Below are 19,609 nucleotides of genomic sequence, written 5' to 3' on the forward strand. Positions count from 1 at the left end.
AAACAAATTTATTTTCAGGTTTTTGTATTAAAAGGTAGAACAATTTAATGACAATAATTTTGTCCCTCAAGGTATTAATTAATAAAAGGAAATTTTGTCATTATATCCAGGATGTCAATGCATGAATATGCAAAATAAATCGTTAATGGAACTAACTGTGCGTGCTCGGCTGTATCCTTTAAATAAATATTATTTAAATTGTAGTTTTGCGTGTTTTGGACCTAAGTTAATGTTTAAAAATAATAATTTACTTTTGAACTAAATTTGTCGGAACTGATCTGAGCTATACGATGGCAGGTATACAGCACTTTAATGGTTAAAAAAATCATTATATTCTTTTTTAATCAATTTAAATGGAATTACGACATTTCCATGCAACAGTTTGCAACAAAAAGTTGATGTTCTTTGTGATAATATTTTTATTAAAGAAGTAGCGTCGCCAAATGGCCGTTGAATAGGATATAGTCTCTCTGTAAATTAAAATACCGTTAATCATAATTTCACATTATGTAAAAAACTTTATCTTGGGCTTTGATGTGATTTTATAGATTGTTATTATACTTTTGAAATGACTATAGTAATTCGTTTCATACGGGTAAAGTGACAGGATTTTGATGCTTATGATAAAATCATGACAGTTAGAAAATTAAAGATTACAAATAAAATTATTAACGGGGAAATATGATAAAACGTGTAGAAATCCGTCATTATGCATTTCGTGTATGCAAGAATCACTTGACGTAAATAAAAATGGCAATAATACTTGTACAAAGAGTTAAAGATCGCACATATATAAATAGAATTTGATGACATGCCTGAAAATGGAGACAAAATTAAAAATTCTAAATTCTAAATTCATAGAATAGACAGTTTGTTTCTTCATATTTAATGTAACGTAATTCCTTGAGCTATAAAATTAGCCCTTATTTTTTGCTGGTAGCCTTGATTTGCCAGTTCCTGGTCTATTTACGAGATGTGAACATCGGCAGACTGCTGTCTCCTTAATGAACTAAAATATCTGTTTTCAGGGTAACAAACCAATAAAGTCAATTTCATAAAACAATTCTTTCAGAACTTTGGCTAAAAGTCTACTTGTTACATATCTTATCTTTTCGTCTTTATAAACTTGGCGATAATTTTAAATGCAAACTCAACGAACTTTAAAAAAAAATCGAGTATAAAAAATAACAACTTTTATATTAATGGTTGTAGTTTAAATGCAGTCCGTTTTATTATTTCTACTTTTCAATTAAAAAAAAAAGACATTTTACTTAAGTTGGATTAACTGTTATTTATGGAATCGCCATATTCCAACTGAGGGAAACACATCAAATATAAGAGGAGACCTACGACACAACAGAAACACAACATTAAAATGTATAACACACAGAAACGAACTATTATATAACAATGGCCATTTTCCTGACTTGATGCAGGACATTTTGATAAAAAAAAAATATAAAACAAATCGGTGGGTTGAACCTGGTTTTATGGCATGCCACACCTCGCGCTTTTATGGCAATGTTAAATATAACATTAAAATGCCAACATTACATGATAGGGACAACAATACAAATAAATTGGAGAACATATAGGACAGAGAAACACACGAATAATAGCTAACAAAAGGTACAAGGTTTAAAATTTAACACATCAGAAGCGCGCCTCGTCCACACTGGGCCAACCAGTGACGCTCCGATGAAAAAAGCTCGAAAGCCAAAAACAAAAACAAAGCCGAAGAGCACCGAAGACCAAAAGTTCGAAAAAGCTGTGCCCAATACGGCTAGGGTTTTCTGCCTGTAAAAAGAGATTTTAACTTCGGTTATCTACTATTGCCTTTAATTTATATACATAATATATTCATTGAAAAGTCGTTTTGCAAAAAAATATCAAAACCAGAACAATTCGGTAACATTTTGTAAGATTTTATTTAAAGTCTGGTTTAACCCACAAAAGTTCTGAAAGTTGCGAGCCTTTAGATTGAAATATTTGGGTAAAACAAAATTGCGGTTTAACATGTGAATACAGACGAATTTGCAAAAGGTTGCATATAATTGTTTTAAATCAGAAGTATAAAAAATGTATTACTGGTTATCACATTAATAGTTTAAAGACTGTCGAAATTGCTTTACAAAACGTGTGACAACTGGTTGCATTGTGCTTCCCATACCTTTGGAACATTCGTCTTACACAACTACAAAACGGACGGTGAGGAACAGAAATAGTCGTGTATTTTAGAGATAAAAAATAATTAATTATACACGTCATGTATTAAAATGTTTGCATTTTTAGTGTTCCTTTCCAAGGTAAAAAGCATGCAAGTGAGTTGTTGCCATTGGTTAATCTATGTTGTATTTGTTTTTCGTTAATTATTTTCGTATAAATAAGGCCGCTATTTTTTTTCTTTGTTGAAGTTCCGGTACAGGAACTTCGACTGGTAGTTGTCTTATTAGTATTTATATATATATATTTCATAAACAAGGTTCAACCAACCATATTTTTTTAAAGTATCCTGTACAATTCAGGAATATGGCAGTTGTTTTCAAATAGTCCGTTTTTTTGTTTGTTTTTGTAGCAGTTCAGTGTTTCTGATGTTCCGTTGAGTTCCTCTTATAGTTCATGTGTTTCCTTCGTTTTTTTGTTTATGACCTGCATTTGTTTTCACTCAATCAATTTATGACTATTGAACAGCTGTATACTACTGTTGCCTTTATATATCACACCTGCATATTTTCACAAGGTCGGAAGTTAAAAATTTTCTCCGGTCGTTGTCCTGTCTAATTTTTCTTGTGCAAATATAAATGCTTCATAGAGATTTGACCATTCAATTACAATTCCGGATTTTTTTTCTCACGACAACTTGAACGCAGAATTAGTCTGATAGATTTGATTACAGCAACACTGATTAATTTGAAATTACATCATTTTGATCTGTAATGCAATTGATAATGCGTTTATTTCCATAGATGAAATTAAAGATAACAATATTAGTAATGCGGGAAAGGTGGAAGTGTTAAAATGAATGAAAACATCAAGCAAATAATTAAATGGTAGTCAAGACAAAAGAAAAGGGAACTACTAATGCAATGATGTTCATTCCCAATTGGATTTTTTAAATTCTACTTATTTGGGAAATTCATCATCTATAAGTAGTAGAATTATGTTACTAGTGGATATGGAGCATCTGAGTTCAAACCAGTTTTGTTGTTCTGTTCAAAATTTAGTTTCAGTTTTCTGTGTGGTGTTTTGAGGACTGCTGTTTGTCTTTCTTCGCGCCTTTTGATATTTTGCATTTGTCTTAACTTTTTTTTTAACATTTGTGTTCTGCTAAATAAACATTAGCTAGTACATGTTTTTGCACAACTGGTGGCAATCTGTTCTCATCTATTGGTTCATTCTACTATTCTACTTTATCAAATGTTTTGTCATTAAATATTTTCCATGAAGTAGTCCTTAAATTTTTATCTGCAGCAATATTTAATCATGTACAAACCTCTCATGAGTGATACGTAATTCTATTCTAATAATCTGTCTTCGCCACTAGTAGATATTTATAGATTTATTTAATTGATTCTGATATATTCTTTTTGCAAATTTGAAGAAATACTCTTTTCACATCCAACCAAGGATGCTGCCCACTCTTCATGTTTCTCTCAGACTTGAACTTTCTAAATGAAGCTGACCTATTTTTGCCAAGAAATCACAAACCCACTCAGTCGTTTGTATTTATCAGTTGTATCGTAAATGGGAAATTTGGGTAGATTGTAAGCAGAGCTTTACCCATATTTATACACTAAGATCGAACCTTTGTGTTTTTATGTTATAAGTTTTTATTTCAATAGCTTAATAACTTTTAAAAAGCGTTCACAATAATTTGAGCAGAGTTGACCAATTTTATGAACTTCAGTTGCGGATAAGCCTTCTCTGTCAAAAGATGCATGCAATTAAAGCAATCAGATATCTGTAGTTAAAATCTACAGTGTTATCTGTAGCAATAGAAATTAACCATGTGAGAAACCTGTCATAACTCTGTTAGGTAGAATAATTCACCATAGCCGCGTCTGATAATCTATCTTCAATAATTGTAATTTTTATTATATGGATTCTGATAAATTTTCAGCTTATATATTTCTATTGCCAAATTCGAATATTTGTTCGCCGTCAACCATTGCTGATCTTTACTTATGATGCATTCTCTTCATGTTTCTCTCCGACTCCAGTCTTTGTGTTATTGTTGTTTTTTTTAACTTTATAAATAAAACCTGTTCGATATTCAACTATTTTAAAATTTAATCACAAACATTCGTCTGTATTTATCAGTTATATCGCAAGTGGTCAATTTTTGTAGGTTGTAAGAATAGCTTATAATTATATATACAGTGTACATGTATGTTATATTTGATATTCTCGTGGGATTTTGTCTATATGTGTTACATTTTAGTGTTATGTCGTTGTTCTCCTCTTATATTTAATGCGTTTCCCTCGGTTTTAGTTTGTTATCCCGATTTTGTTTTTTGTCCATGGATTTATGAGTTTTGAACAGCGGTATACTACTGTTGCCTTTATTTGAACCGTATGCATACTCTTAGATCGGCGCTTTATGTTTTTATATTAGTAGTTTGCATTTCAATAGCTCATTTTTCAAACGCATTCAGAACCATCTTAGAAAATTTGACCAACTCCAAGAACTTCAGTTGGTAGATAAGCGTTTCTCTCTCAAAAGTGCATGCAATTAAAACTACAAGATACTATTAATGTAGCTGAAATCTAAAATAGGACACCGTGCTTATCTTTCTATTAACGGACAATTAAAATGAACGTTACAGAACAACTGTAATTAAAACTGACAGAGATTATTTCTTGGAAAAGAAAACTACTAAAACATTATGAATAAAAATTATATATGGAAAAGCAAAACATGCACTCTTTGCCATTTCAATAGGGACTTTCCGTTTTAAATTTTCCTCTGAGTTCAGTATTTTTGTGATTTTACTTTTTTTTTATTGTTTTCTCAAAAAAACGATTACTGTAATAAAACAGCACTTCGAGAAACATCTTCAAATTCGTCACAGTTCTTTTCACTGAATTTAATAAATGGGTGCAATACTCTTTAAAAGTATTATTGTGTAATTGAAGAATATGTATGGAATTATTGTCTTCATTAACACTAAACGTATAATCTATTTGAGCTGTAAATATTACTAACGGACTGATTATTTATCCTTTTCTCAAGTAAGGCACAGGTCAAAATTTGCTACCATTATCGATATAATTGTATCATAATAGTATGCGAAACGGCGATAAAGGTCAAAACTGGTATAATCCCTCTGAAAGAAAATATTACGCGTGAAGACATGAATATTCTATTTGCTATTGATGTTATTTTTCAATTAATTTCGGTAAATCTAGGAATCCAGCATTTGTTTGTTAAGGTTTAACGACACATTATAGGCTGTGAGAATTGTGTGAAAACTTGAGTGCATCGTGTAAACTATCGACCTTTGTGAGAAGATGACGACTCTTTTAAACTTCAAGATCAATTCATCATTCCGAAACATTTAGATTTGAGCGCACTCAATGAAAGTTGTTAAAGAAACACGTGTTGTTGTCTGAAATCGCTACTTATAAGTATTCTGAAGGCAAAACGGTTTCTTAATAAGACGATTTTTCCAGATATTTTTTTAATAAAATTCAGCATGCAACTATCATGATCAAGTAGAACTGCATTTTAAGATTCCAAATAAAAAGCGTAGAACAGTTAAAAAACGTTAAGAATAACGAAAGCATTATCCAGCAACATGTTTAAAATGTTAAGATGAAGCATTCCATGTGTGACGGTTATCGCTTCTCTTGAATAGACGATCCTTAGCCTGATTACCACAGGGAAGTTCTTCTTTGGTTAAAGCGTCCCGGGATCGAATCCCCAAACGTGCTATCCGATTACCCATGATGCTGATTTCAATATTTAGATAACCGTTCATTAATGTGCCTCTAACCATTACCATAAAAATATATCGTTAAACTATAAAGTATACCATTCGATCTAACGGCTGACAACCAGTTTTAATCAGAATCAGCAAGTGGTGTACAAAGCATAAGCCTCCAAACACCGTTATCGAATTGGAAGCGAAAACTGAAAACTGAAACAGTGACAAGGCTACTAAAAAAGTAAAACCAAACATCAGAAAATCAGAAAAAAGAAGATTCAAATCCTAGATTGAGATTTTACAAAAAAACATTGATACCAAAAATATAAAAAAAAACAAGCACTTAAAAGACAAGATGATATCATTGAATGATATAATAAAGGCTGGACAATTAGAAACCAATGGTGACACCAAGTGACACGTTCCATTCCAAACTAACCGGAAATTAATATTGTTTTGAGAGGCGAAATATCTCATCGTAGAATGTTCCCTAGTTAGAAATATAATTACATTGCTACACAATGCTGTTACATGATCAGAGGTATGGCTTAATTATTGCGAGAGTTACTGCTATTTGTTTTGAAAATGTATAATTAATAGGAAACATTGTGCAAAACATTACACCTTTTAGAGATCTAATTACATCATTTTGTCACGTATCATTACGCACAGAAAATTAAATCTCAATAAGGTTGAAATTACAATAGATATCAGAAACAGCTATTAATAACACGTATGTAAATGTTAATTAATTTGAAATTCCGTTGACAAAGAATCCTTTGATTAGTTTGTCATAATATTCGATTTAGGATCAACAAAGAGATACCTTTACACCATATAAAGAGGATCTAGTTGAAGGGTTTTTCTTTTCTGTATTCTTCAGTGTTGTTTGCCATTTTGTCTTTTTTTCTAATATTTCTCGTGGTCCATTTTTTTTTATTATGCCCCACCTACGATAGTAGAGGGGCATTATGTTTTCTGGTCTGTGCGTTCGTCCGTCCGTCCTTCCGTCTGTCCGTCCTTCCGTCCGTTCGTTCAGGTTAAAGTTTTTGGTCAAGGTAGTTTATGATGAAGTTGAAGTCCAATCAACTTCACACTAAGTACACATGTTCACTATGATATGATCTTTCTAATTTAATTGCCAAATTAGACTTTTGACCCCAATTTCACGGTCCACTGAACATAGAAAATGATAGTGCAAGTTTCAGGTTAAAGTTTTTGGTCAAGGTAGTTTTTGATTTAGTTGAAGTCCAATCAACTTCAAACTTAGTACACATGTTTCCTATGATATGATCTTTCTAATTTCATTGCCAGATTAGACTTTTGACCCTGATTTCACGGTCCAGTGAACATAGAAAATGATAGTGCAAGTTTCAGGTTAAAGTTTTTGGTCAAGGTAGTTTTTGATTTAGTTGAAGTCCAATCAACTTGAAACTTTGTACACATGTTCCTTAGGTTATGATCTTTCTACTTCAAATGCCAGATTATATGTTTTATCCCAATTTCACGGTCCACTGAACATAGAAAATGATAATGGGAGTGGGGCATCCGTGTACTATGGACACATTCTTGTTCTTTATATTTTCTCAAGTCTCTATTTTCTAGTCTCGTTGTACTATACACTTTACGTTTTTTTTAGACCATTATTCGATATTCTGTAAATAAACTCTTCATAGATACCAGGATTAAATTTTATATTTACGCCAGACGCGCGTCTCGTTTACAAAAGACTCATCAGTGACGCTTGAATCCAAAAAAGTAAAAAAGGGTAATAAAGTACGAAGTTTAAAAGCATTGGGGACCAAAATTCCTGAAAGTTTTGCCAAATACAGCTAAGGTAATCTATTCCTGAGGTAGAAAAGCGTAAACATTTCAAGAGTTTTGTAAACAGTTAATATATTAATATGACCATATCAATGAAAATTCATGTCAGCACAGAACTGTGCTACTGGGCTGGTGATACCTTCGGGGAATAAAAACTCCACCACCAGTGGCATCGAACCAGTGGTTGTTAATAAACCAGGATATAATTTTGTATTTAAGCCAGTCGCGCGTTTCGTCTACAAAAGACTAATCAGTGACGCTCGAATTCAAGAACTGTTAACCACACCAAGACTCATATTTTTATTCTTTAGTTTTTGGCACTCCATTATTCTCCTTTCTCTTTTTTTTAGTCTCGTTTTTTTATAAACTGTACGGGTTTTTAGATTATCATTCGCTATTCTTTATTTTCTAGCCCCGTTTCTCTATAATCTTCACGGGTTTTTCTTTACCATTATTCGCTGTTCTATAAAACCCATCGATCAACACCCTCATTGAATAAATGAACAACCACTGTTCATATTGGAATTGAATATTGGTTACATTTTACTGATCATACGTTAATGAAAGCTAAGAGTACATGATGGAGAAATCTGGTTACAAAATCAACAAAAAGAATCGGCAATTCAGAACAATTTAATTAGAACAATTTAAAACCTATTTCCGTCTATAATGTTGATGATTTGCATGACAAACGCCATTAATTAAAACTGTATTTAAAGAGATAAATCGTGGTTATCTGCAAAAACATTAAACATTTTAAAAAGACATTTGGCTTATTGGTATCTTCTGATATTCATAATTGTCATTTAAACATAAGTATAAAAAGCGCTCCACTTTTTAAAAGTTTGATATGTCGAAAAAAAAAAATTAGTTTAAGGAGGTAGACCTAGGTTAAGGGACATAATTCATAAAATCATCAGTATGTTTATGTCAATCACTTTCATAAATATATTCTAAGCTTCTAGTTAACATAGATTATTTCCACTCTGTTTCAGGTAAATACTTAAAATACATTGATGAAACTTGACTTTTACAAACGCATTACTGATTTAATGAGTTATCTCCATGAACCAAGGTCTACCCCCTTAAATGTAAATACTATTGCTCTGGATTATGAATTTATCTCGATCAGGTGAGATCAGACCCAATGGAGTTCTTGGAAGAACTATAATTTTGATGCCAAAGGTGAAAAAAATACCAGATTTATAAATTTCTTTACTCCTTCCTTCGACTGGAAATACGAACCGAGTCACAAGTTACGAAGATGTATCTTACACTAGTTACGGTCCTGGGTTTAGTGGCAATTAAAACAATCCTGATATGTAAATATCCTTGAATTTCGTTTCAAAAGGGAAATAAAAAATCTTTACACAGGTAAAATAGAAATGTACATTTTTAATACGTTTCCCGTCAAAATTACGTTGTATTTTTCTGTGTTAAATGTGCTGATGGAATGTTGCTTCAAGATATAGAAATTGCATGTAAAGTGTTGTTGGAAGAATTTTGTAAAATACAGAATGACTGGAGAATTTCAGCAAAAGTATCATAAGTCATAGGTTATTGGGGACAGGAAAATGTTTTTTTTACCTTTATTTCCAAAGTTCCCAATTTTTGGTTTTCTATCAATTTCAATATGAACATACATTTAGTATGTTATGAACATTTATTTAAGTAAGGAGCCTGTAATTCAGTGATTGTCGTTTGTTTATGTGTTATATATTTGTTTTTCGTTCATTTTTTGTACATAAATAAGGCCGCTAGTTTTCTCGTTTGCATTGTTTTACATTGTCATTTCGGGTCTTTTAAAGCTGAGTATGCGGTATGGGTTTTGCTCTTTGTTGAAGGCCGTACGGTGACCTATAGTTGTTAATTTCTGTGTCATTTTGGTCTCTTGTGGAGAGTTGTCTCAACATGGCAATCATACCACATCTTCTTTTTTTTATGTAATCAATGAATTTTGTAAAAGATTTAATGACTGGAGAATTTCAAAAAAAGTATCAAAAGTTCACATGAATAATTTTAGCGCTTATCTGTATATTATGAACATTCATTACTATATAAAATAAAGCGTATTTACTTTCAATTCTAAGTTTACTAATCGATCCATGGTGATTATTGATATAGTATACAGACCCTCTCTATTTAATCAACTCTGTGACCGCCGTGGATAGTAAACTTGAAAATGATAGCAGATAAAATTCTGAAAATACACTTCATTCGTAGTATATGTATGTTCAAAGTATACAGAAAAACGCAAACCGGAAGTCTAATCTGACTTAAAATTTCGTACAATGACGGGACAATATCCGGATGCCTTTTGGTGTCAGACCACCAATTAAAAATCCCTATCTGTTCAACCAAATTTTGCAATTTTCACAGCTTTCTAAATATTTTACCTTAAGTTTAACTTCAAGGAAACCAGGTATATCCTGAATTGTACATTTATCACCTTCCTACATGCCAATTTTCAACCAATGTTTAAAGTCTTGTAACAAATTTCTGATTTTGAAAAGACAGGTACTACCACAATAACTCCCGGTTTTCTGGAAATCTTAAATTAGTGTACTATGTAGCGCATTAATCCTGAATTTTTAATGCAAACTCATAGACAAGTGAATTTTGGCTCAAAATGGTCTAAATATATTTCCCTTTCACCAAAAGTTTCATTTCTGCAAATTTGTTGGTTAGTTTAAGTAAACAATGACATCAAAAGCACTATTTTGTGTCAAAGTAGGACTACTTTTACATACGTTCTAAATTGGAGGGAGTAATTGGTGGTCTGACACCTTTTTTCTCCTAAAATAACTCAATCTGAATAATCATATGAATGGATGACAAATGCGACTATGCACTGTACCTATAGGACACAGAGGCGTGTTGATTAATTTATTCTGAAAAGAAGAGAAGCGACACCAAAAATGAGATCTTCTCGTTTAATAGTATAGATAGGTGCGGGCGGGTCCGTCGAACAAGGAATCACATTGGTGTGGCCTTAATGGTCTTAGATTATTTGGATAAACTTGTAAATGCTATTGCAGTTCAACTGTGCAACTAATGTATCGTATAAAGTGTCACATTAAACAAGATGAAAGATCATTAAACTAATTAAGAACTGACCATCTAATCTTAGATGGAATTGATTACGCCACACATGCAAGTCATGATAATTTAAAACAGAAGTTGCCGTTTGTTGCTGTGTATATCATTTTTTTTGTTATTTTTTGTTTATTGTTTTGCACATTAATCAGGCCGTAAGTTTTCTCGTTTGAAATTGATTTACATTTGTCATGTCTGGATCTTTATAGTTCGCTTTGTCGCAATTCATTTACAACTTAGCGCTTCAACCTCTTCCAGAATTTAATGAGGTTAAAAAGTACGGTTCGAGTTGCTCAGTCATTAGATTTTTTCTATGTTGTATTAAGTGTACTGTTTTGTGCCTTTTGGTCTTTTTCACTTTTTCCAAGGCGCTGTCAGTTTATTTTCGACTTAAAGAGTTAATTGAATGTTCTTCCGGTATCTTTTGCCTCTCTTTTTTTTTTTTAACCTAGTGCAAGTTGTGTGTGGAGCAGGATAACCCCTAGTTTTGGTGGGGTTCGTGTTGTTTATTCTTTAGTTTTCTATGTTGTGTCATGTGTACAATTGTTTGTCTGTTTGTCTTTTTCATTTTTAGCCATGGCGTTGTCAGTTTATTTTAGATTTATGATTTTGACTGTCCCTTTGGTATCTTTCGTCTCCCCTTTGTGAGGATTTTTCAGCTTAGACCGCTTAGTAATCCAAGACTGTCACTTAAGACGAGGGATAACCTTACACTTCTGTAACAATTGTCCCTTATCCAAAGGATATTTGTCTGTATACCTGTGTTGTTGCTTTGATTTTCCTCGTTCGTATGTTTTCTTTTATGATTTTGATTGTCTGATACGCTCATCAGCCATTCGGCAATCCTCGGTAGAATCCGCTACTCTCCTTCTATTATCGTTAGATGAGAGTACGGAATCGGCCGAGTTGAGACGAATGGCTCTTCAGCACGTTTGGTTTTATATTCTTTATTTGTTATTCGAATAGACAAACATTTATAACTAGATAAAACAAACGTAACAGTTTTACAAGGTTTTGTTTTTATTTATAGTTAGAGGCTGCACAGTGTCCTATTGTTGTTAACATTCTCTTCCTTTTTTCTCTGGTGAATAGATGTGGCAATCATGAATACATCTCAGCATCTGTGTACCCATTGCAAAGAAGCTTTAAGTTGGGTTTTTCTCCAATATGTGACATCTATTTAGCCACTTATGATACAATCCACCATAAATTTAATTATAAATGATGAAATAATGAACAAGTACCTACTTGTAAATCTGTGATACGGACTTCGAGATCAGTACTTACAAGTACTGTGAGTTAACAAATGTAATTTGAAAAATATGTCATAGCCATGTTTCACCATTTGCTACCATTAAATCTCTTGTAAAGTCGTGCTATAAGTCATATTTCTACAGTAGTCTGTTTCGTCATTTTGATCAATGTTGACACAGGACTTATGAAACATATTTTCTCTGTTGGAATTCCTAATGATATTTTATTGTGAACCTCTTATAACAGCTTTGTCCGGTTGCACCCTTGAGATCTTCTCCTATAATAAAAATATCCGCTAAAATCAAAACTTTACGACACTCAATATGATATTATTTTTATAGCGAAGTTACAATACATTTGTATCAACATAAAAATTGCACCTATCTCAAAGTTCTGATGATATTCAAGTGCCTTTCTTTCATAAATGGATTTTCTGGAATGGAAGATTGTTGTCAAGAATGTTTAAACCAACACCGTTATTAAGGTACGGATCGAGTGTCTGCGTCTCCGTAGTAATCTCGAGGCACTTGTGGAATTTGTATTTCTCAATATTAAGATGTTCGTGTTCGATTTTGCCTTTATACTTTGTTTTGTTTTTTGCTTGTTTTAGTTTGTTGTTTTTTTTTGGTTTTGTTTATTAGGTCTTTCAACTATTTTGAAGAAAGGACCTATTGTATTTGTTCTGATTTTTTTCTTCTTCCGCCAAATTTCAAATTTTTTGGGGGGTTTCGCAAGATGTCGCTTAGATTCTTTGCATATGATATCGACTAATTATTGCGCTTTTTAGAATGACCCTGTTTAGTTGGAGACTTCTTATTGTAAGATTTATCTCCCCTAACTCTGTTTTCTTAGTGGTGAAATTTCCTCCGTAACTAGGATGAAAAATTTTGTCCTGCTTTTTTTTTAGTTGTAATCCCTGTCCTGCCTTTTTATTTTTTACTCTATTCGGTCCTGCCTTTTTTTTTACTAGTTTATCCTGACTTTTTTTACACAAATTGTCATCCTGCCTTTTTTTTTTAACAAGTTTCTCATCCTGCCTTTTTTATTTACTCAAAACTCCTGTCCTGCCTATTTTTTTTCAAATCTCATCCTAGCCCCCCCCCCCCCCCCCCCCCCCCATGCATAAAAATCAAATGGTAGCTCCCTAAGTGATATATAAATGTAGTTGCTGTACTCTACTGCACTATTACTATTTGTTTTGGTAAATCCAGTTATTCATGTTAATATTGCTGTATACAAGCGTATTTAAAAAAAAAATAAAAAGAATTTGTAAATCTTTGGATTTCACTTGCTTTTATAAAGGAAATGCAAGCTGAAGATATTATTTGCAGTTTACAGCAGCATAAAGCTTTAAATAGTTTATCGCTTTTTAGTTTATTTGGACCAAGAATAAAATTCTTCCTGATAAATAAAAAACAAATGCGGGTATCGATGACTGTAAAAACGGAAAAGAAACATGTGTTCCTTATCAGAAGTTACTCATACTATTGGAATGCAATGAAACAAATGTTTGACAGATTGATCAGCGGTTGTGACATGAATCTAAGCAATCATTAAGTATTCTCGAGCAAACTTTTGAACACATTTATGGGTTACCAAGCAGCGGAAATGGAATTATGAGAGATAAACGACCTTGATCATTTAATTGTGGTAGACATGCATTAGAGCATTGATTCATATTATATTTATTTTATTAAATTGTCCACTTGCAAACGCTATTCGTAATATCTGACTAAATATGAAGTTGTGTCTTTAACAAAGGTACTTGATGGTGTATTTATTTATTTACTCAAACCCTTGAAAAGTAATTATATTTTTTAAACAAATTAATTACCATATCAGGTTCATCAATGCAGAAAATTGACTGCAATTTCATGTGTACTGAGGTTGAGCACTGACAATTTTGCATTTTCTATGAACATCTCCTCAAACAACGATCAAAATTAGAACTTGATTGTGTATTATAAAATGACGTAATATACATTATAATAGCATTTCATTTATATTTCTCTCTTTCTATTTAAATTTTAGTTGATTTTTTTAAATATGCTTCAAAAAGTATCAATAGTGTCATATTTCAAAGGGTCTTCGGCCCATTTTAGGGAGGAGGCCAACTAATTGGTAAAGATCGAAGCGCGAACGTATTTATTTGGGTTACTATGAGATTCTAGCTGTACACTCTAATTTATTTTTCTCTACATTGAATCATTTTCTTTCAGAAGTTATGTAACAATAAAAACGTTTATATCTAAATTGTTTTAATTGTATTTTAATGAATGTTGTATTGTAGTTGACTGCTTTCTGTTATATTTATTTTGATGGTTGTGTGCACAAATTTATTTTCTCGTTGATTTGTTTAATATTTTGTCGTGTTAGGACCTTAACAGTTGCTGCAGAGTTGTCCAATTTTTAGACTTATTCATATATATATATCATTTATCTCTTTTGTATAGTTGTTTCATTGGCAATTATACCACATCTTCTTATTTCAAGATTTGAATGTATGATACCGATGACCGTGCACATGAAACGACTTTTTAAAACCTTCATCAGATATGGTCCAGACCGAAAGATTGCAAAACTAAATATATAAAGCTCTAAACAGTAACCACTAATTAATTAGTCTATTGGTTGTATTTTATCTACCTGGCATTGTCATACTAGCTTTAATCTTATATCAGACTCTGGCTAGCAAACAGTGCTATATTTATTTGAAGAACATGTTTTGCGAACCATATAAAATAAGAAGATGTGGTATGATTGCCAATGAGACAACTCTCCACCAGAGACCAAATGACGTGGAAGATAACAGCAAAATGTCACCGTCCTTGAACATTGAGCAAACCCCATACGGTTTACCGCATAGTAAGCTATAAAAGGCTTTTTTCAAATGTGAAACAATTCAAACGACAACAAAGTAGAACTTTTACCAAAACATGCTTTCGATGCCTTGAATCATTGATCTGTTTACGAGTACGCGAATGTGCGACAAAATGTGTTATATCGGCAGCAACCAATGTGGCTTCAGAATCCGTAAATGTTACTTTATTAGGCATTCAATTGATTGATTGATTGATGTTTGCAAAAATAACGTTCGGTTACGAATATTTAATTCATATTCAGCACCCAAAAAAATAATACAGAAGGCAGGTACTATAAAATGTGTCAACAAGAGCGAAGAGCGGGCAATTTAGACATTTTTTGTCCTTTGAAAAACAAAACATATTGGATGGGCACATGAAATTTGCCTCGATATAGGCCCCATCTAAACACACCCTTCTCACAGTGAGTATGACACTCTCGCTTCTCGAGAAATCGAATTTAACGTACACATTCCGACCGTACGTGACTGCGTATATGTATATACCCTTTTAGCATGCGTTTTTTTTTATATAGCGGATAACCCTTGTGGTCTCTCCAGACATTTATTGTGATAGCGGAAGCACACTGTGTTAACTTTATTGGCAATCACTTTAAATTATAAGACAGATCTGACTATATCATTTTGGCTGTGTTTGGCAAACTATCTTCTTTTAATTATTTTACTCTTGTTCTACTATTTCGTTGCTCTTTTTTTGTCATTAAATGACATTCAGCTTAATTTTCAAATTTATATCCGAAACAGTTGCATCAAGCTGTTAGCAATCTTTGAGTTTACCCGCGTTTCATGATGTTACCGGTATTGAAGTCACAGTTATACAGGTAATCTTAACCAGTAAGTCGAAAGTGAGGGAAGAAGCATGTTAACATGAGTAATATTTGTAAACGTGTCCTAACTTATTGACAAGTTATGTCTTTACCAACAATCTATTTACCATTATCAACAGTTTAATGGCTAATATTGATACAGAGAATCGATTTAACGTGTTTACAGCAGTCATTTGCTTTCCTAGCAGACAACCGGAAGTGCTGCATTGTGCCATTCTAGATAAAACGTTCTCAGTATTGGTTAGTCTATTTGCTTAATTGCTCCGTATTATTCCAGCACATTAACTATGAATGGCGAGAAAGGTATAAACCGTGGCATTATTTCTCAGAATTGTTTTACACTTTCTCTACTAATGCATTCCACTAGTGTGATTAGGTCCACATAATGCACGGAAATGTTCATTGTAGGCCAAATGACAATGAAAACAACATGAATTTATTTCTATTCTAGTTTTCTACATCGTTGAGTACAATATTGTTTCCATTATAATAGAAAACAAATGAATACTGCACTCGCTTTTGAAGCTCGCCTTTGTAAATGACTATTTATTCTTTCGCTTCAATTTTCTTCGTTTTATTACTTAATTTAAGCGCTAACACTTATAAATCAAGTACGTATTTAAGTGTTCTATTGTGCTATATTTGTTTTTTTAAATTAGTTGCATATTTGTTGCACTTTTATTAATGATTCATGAGTCATAATAATTTCAAAAGCATTTTGCTGCTTACTTGTAATATAATATCACCCGTAAGGCAGCTTATCTTATCTGGTATTGTATCAATAAAATAAAATTGAGAATGCAAATGGGGAATCTGTCAAATAGACAACAACCCGACCAAAGAACAGGAAACAGCACAAGGTCACCAATGCCATTGGCAATTGAGTCTTTAACACAGCGAGAAAATCCCGCATCCGGAACCGGGCTTCATCTGACCCCTAAAAAAATAGGTTCACTTGGATATAGAAATAAGATCATCTCTTGGATTCTCTCATCTCAGTATTAAAACCCTTAATACAATGGGGCGTCCGTTAGACCGTGTCACTATGGGATATATATAAGTAAACAGCCACATCTAGTTGGAATGGGGACGTTAAATCGGATGCCTCGTGTAGAGAAAGATTGCCAGGCTCTTTGTACGTTAACGAGCTCTAAATTATTAATCTTCAATTACTAGTGGGTATTCATTTTGTTCATGCATGAGTTTTGTTTGTTATTCCCCATTTAAAAGTGGTGTTACGAAACATGTACATACAATTCAGTCGCAATATACGTCCTAAAAAAGCAAAACGTTTAATGAATAGTTATTGAATCAGCCAAAATGAACGACAGAGGCTTCAAGCTTCTGCATCATCGGAAACATGTACATGAAAAAATTTTTTAATTCGGAGGGATTTAAATATTTGACTCGAGAAATAATTTTTTCAGGCATATGAAAAAACTATAGACATGTATATATTTAAAATCGTATATTGACCTCGAAATGATAATTTGTGCTACATGTGTTGTTGGGTTAATGTCTCATTGAATACAGTCATGCTTTTCTTTGGTTCATACAAAAACAATAAGGAATTATAAACGAAAAATACCGATGTTAGTCCGAAAAACATACATTTCCGGAACAACCATCGTTTGGTTTTTTCGGGACCAATTGCATTGAATTAAACGAATCACTGGTTGACATCGAGACTAGATATGGTTTAAGGTCAACTTTGACAGAGGAAGATACAACCCTAATTTGTTAAGGTCAACTTTGACAGAGGAAGATACAATAAAATTGAAAATGGAAATGGGGAATGTGTCAAAGAGATAACAACCCGACCATAGAGAAGACAACAGCAGAAGGTCACCAACAGGTCTTCAATGCAGCGAGAAATTCCCGCACCCGGCCCCTAAACAAATATATATACTAGTTCAGTGATAATGAACGTCATACTATTTTTTAAGCTCAACTTTTACAGAGGAAGATACAACCCTAATTTCAGTTTGATTTTTTCACTTTCTAAATTAAATAATAATTTAGTTTGTTTTAATCAAAGATATAAGTACAAGCTACCGAGCGAAATCACTATCCAAAAAAGCGCCGTTCTTATTGGTAAAAATAAATACGTATGATGTACCAGAAGCAGTTCGGTATCTTTGCTGTGTTAGACAGACATACGAGCCATATAAGCATGATTATACGCATGATTACACTAGCAATATCCTTTCTGCGCAGAGTTAGACATACGTACGCATTATTACACCAGTAACGTTACCTTTCCGCGCAGAATTAGACATATATACGCATGATTACACCAGCAACATTACCTTTACGTGCAGAGTTAGACATACGTATGCAATATTACACAAGCATCGTTACCTTTCCGCGCAGAGTTAGACATACGAACGCATGATTACACCAGCAACGCTTCCTTTTCGAGCAGAATTAGACATACGTAAGCATGATTGCACCACCAACGTTACCTTTCCTCGCAGATTTAGACATACGTTCGCATGATTACACCAGCAACGATACCTTTCCGCGCAGATTTCTAGACATATGTACGCATGATAGCGACAGCAGTTGGATAATGTAACGTTACTGTGTAATGTATGCCTGCACACGATGCAAAAGCTCCAAGAATACAAGAAAACTGAGATAACAAAAACAAACATAAAACAGCTAATCAAAACGGTTCCTAATGAATACAAATTAAATTTTAATAAAAAAAATAAAAAAAATTGATAATTGCACGTGTGTCTTTCATATCATTTCAGTGATCAAGAAAATCTCACCTCAACGTGTCTGCAGCCTTTCCTGGTGCTAAATTTAAATGAAATACAATTTCTAAATTGGTCGAAGATCGCTTAAAGATTAAGTTGTCTAGACGTTTTAAAAGGACAAGTTGTCAAAAGGATGGGAATTCTTTGTTTTATGAGGTAGGACTGAACAAAAAGTTTATAAAAAAAGCTTCTTATATTGCATATCATAAATATTTGGAATTGCAAAAATAAAAAGCTAAATACAGACTCTTTGAAAAGGAAAACATACACTGGCGTCAAGGACGTATACTAGAGTAGTTAGTTATACGTCCTTGCTGGCATGCAATACTCGCATACGGCAATTTATGACTTGTACCATTAATTGATAATATTTAAGATTAAAGGACTTATTACATTGGTTTTTGTTTCATTTATAAACGTGAAACAATTCAATCATTCGAGTTCATTTCATTGATAATTTTAATTATTTTCTCCTTTGTTTTTTTCTATTTCTGTCAGTACTGAATTCAAAAGCGTATCTTCTCGCGAAGAAGTCAATATTTCCGCATTTGCAAGCATTCAATTTGTACATTTTTATGCATACTCGAGTGGTCAATTGTGTAAACTTTTGCAACTAAGTCAAGGTTGCAATTTCTTTGAGAAAATGTGGTTTAAAACCAATATTTGGTTCTGATAGCTAATAATTAATAAATCAAGATCCCTTTCAAAATATAGAATTTCTTATGTTGTCGTAGATTCGTGACTGATATATCGATTATGAAATCCATAAGAAATATTAATTTAATAAACATGACATTAACCTGTTAACTCGTGTTTTTTCATTAAAAGATTCTCTACAAAAACCTAATTTACTATTAGTATTATCAGAAAGTAAGGTGATGTGTTATGCTGGCCAACTACCTAAATATAGTCAGCGCTTAACAATTCAATTCAAAACACGATAAAAACAAATATAATCTGCAACAAAATTCATCAAAATCTCACTTTAACACATATTAATTGGACCTATCAATATACATGAAAAATGACAAAATC

Source organism: Mytilus edulis, chromosome 3 (assembly GCF_963676685.1).
Source record: "Mytilus edulis chromosome 3, xbMytEdul2.2, whole genome shotgun sequence".
Classification (NCBI taxonomy): Eukaryota; Metazoa; Mollusca; class Bivalvia; order Mytilida; family Mytilidae; genus Mytilus; species Mytilus edulis.